Source organism: Haemaphysalis longicornis, unplaced genomic scaffold (genome assembly GCF_048455015.1).
Source record: "Haemaphysalis longicornis isolate Haplotype H1 unplaced genomic scaffold, Haemaphysalis longicornis Haplotype H1 scaffold_8, whole genome shotgun sequence".
NCBI lineage: Eukaryota > Metazoa > Arthropoda > Arachnida > Ixodida > Ixodidae > Haemaphysalis > Haemaphysalis longicornis.
Window position 1 is genome coordinate 102,639,854 of NW_027526445.1, and position 1,992 is coordinate 102,641,845.

A 1,992-nucleotide genomic window follows, 5' to 3' on the forward strand; every position below is an offset into this window, starting at 1 on the left:
AAATGTGCACCGAGACGGTGCTTACCCCGCCGGAAGGGGGGTCATGCTACGTAACACCCGGAACATTTCACATAGCATTGGACTAGACCACCAGGTGGTCAATCCATCGTACACTTCTCCTATGGGCATGTGCCTCATCAGTGGGCGCGTACAGCAAGCCGATAGACGAAGAAGAGATCGCGCAGAAACGAACTGGCACAGGTTGCATTGAATTCCTGGACTTTGGTCTCTTGGCCGTCAGCTTGAATTACCTGTATATAGACAGCTTATTCGCATCTGCCTCGTAACAATATATATATATATATATATATATATATATATATATATATATATATATATATATATATATATATATATATATATATATAAATATGTATATATATATATATATATGCAGAAAGATAGGTCAGCAGTCTACAACGCCAAAGGAGGCATAGGGGTGTGGTTAGGCTCTTTTCTTTTTCTCTACGGTTAATTAGGTATACATTTTTTTTAATTATACAGAAGAAAGAAAGAAAAACACGCGCCCAGAGTGGGGACCGAACCCACGCCTTTCGATTACATGTCGAATGCCTTACCAATTCGGCTATCTGGGCGACTGTGTTCACCTTCGCTTTCTGGGCTATTTATATTTACTAGAAGTGTATCTGACGTTTGAGGGTGGTAGCCAGCGCCACTCTGACTACACGGGGAGAAGGGGACCTTCTTTTTTTAACCCCCGGGGCGTGACTCGAGCGTCTACAGCCTGTCATGAGCGGTATACTGGCGGGAAGCCTTCTTATGCTACCTAAGCATCAAGGCTGCCAGAACCGAGACCCTCGCTAGGCTTTCGCAGAATAATATAGTAAGGAAAATGAGGGGCTCGTTGAGGAAATGCAGAAAGATAGGTCAGCAGTCTACAACGCCAAAGGAGGCATAGGGGTGTGGTTAGGCTCTTTTCTTTTTCTCTACGGTTAATTAGGTATACTTTTTTTTTTAATTATACAGAAGAAAGAAAGAAAAACACGCGCCCAGAGTGGGGACCGAACCCACGCCTTTCGATTACATGTCGAATGCCTTACCAATTCGGCTATCTGGGCGACTGTGTTCTCCTTCGCTTTCTGGGCTATTTATATTTACTAGAAGTGTATCTGACGTTTGAGGGTGGTAGCCAGCGCCACTCTGACTACACGGGGAGAAGGGGACCTTCTTTTTTTAACCACCTTCTTTTTTTAAACACCCCTATGCCTCCTTTGGCGTTGTAGACTGCTGACCTATCTTTCTGCATTTCCTCAACGAGCCCCTCATTTTCCTTACTATATTATTCTGCGAAAGCCTAGCGAGGGTCTCGGTTCTGGCAGCCTTGATGCCTAGGTAGCATAAGAGGGCTTCCCGCCAGTATACCGCTCATGACAGGCTGTAGACGCTCGAGTCACGCCCCGGGGGTTAAAAAAAGAAGGTCCCCTTCTCCCCGTGTAGTCAGAGTGGCGCTGGCTACCACCCTCAAACGTCAGATACACTTCTAGTAAATATAAATAGCCCAGAAAGCGAAGGAGAACACAGTCGCCCAGATAGCCGAATTGGTAAGGCATTCGACATGTAATCGAAAGGCGTGGGTTCGGTCCCCACTCTGGGCGCGTGTTTTTCTTTCTTTCTTCTGTATAATTAAAAAAAATGTATACCTAATTAACCGTAGAGAAAAAGAAAAGAGCCTAACCACACCCCTATGCCTCCTTTGGCGTTGTAGACTGCTGACCTATCTTTCTGCATTTCCTCAACGAGCCCCTCATTTTCCTTACTATATATATATATATAAAGATATATCTATAAATACATATATATATATATATTTGGGTTTGGAAATGCGGGGCTCGTTAGGAAATACAGAAAGAAATGCAGGCAGTCTACAACGCCAAAGAAGGCGTAGGGGAATGGTTAGACTATTTTTTACCGTTAGTGACGTTACATTATTACACGCGTCCCAATCTGGACGCGTGTTCTTCTTACTTTCTG

The 1,992-nt window shown here is 44.2% G+C and overlaps 3 non-coding genes across 3 annotated transcripts; 1 reads left to right on the plus strand and 2 right to left on the minus strand.

The window, feature by feature from the left end:
- Positions 1 to 524: 524 nt before the first annotated feature.
- On the minus strand, positions 525 to 596 carry Trnat-ugu (transfer RNA threonine (anticodon UGU)). Its single transcript has one exon. It is a non-coding gene; the product is annotated as a tRNA-Thr (tRNA).
- Positions 597 to 1,007: 411 nt separating this feature from the next.
- Trnat-ugu (transfer RNA threonine (anticodon UGU)) lies at positions 1,008 to 1,079 on the minus strand. Its single transcript has one exon. It is a non-coding gene; the product is annotated as a tRNA-Thr (tRNA).
- Positions 1,080 to 1,544: 465 nt separating this feature from the next.
- Trnat-ugu (transfer RNA threonine (anticodon UGU)) lies at positions 1,545 to 1,616 on the plus strand. The gene has a single exon. It is a non-coding gene; the product is annotated as a tRNA-Thr (tRNA).
- The last annotated feature ends 376 nt before the right edge of the window (positions 1,617 to 1,992 follow it).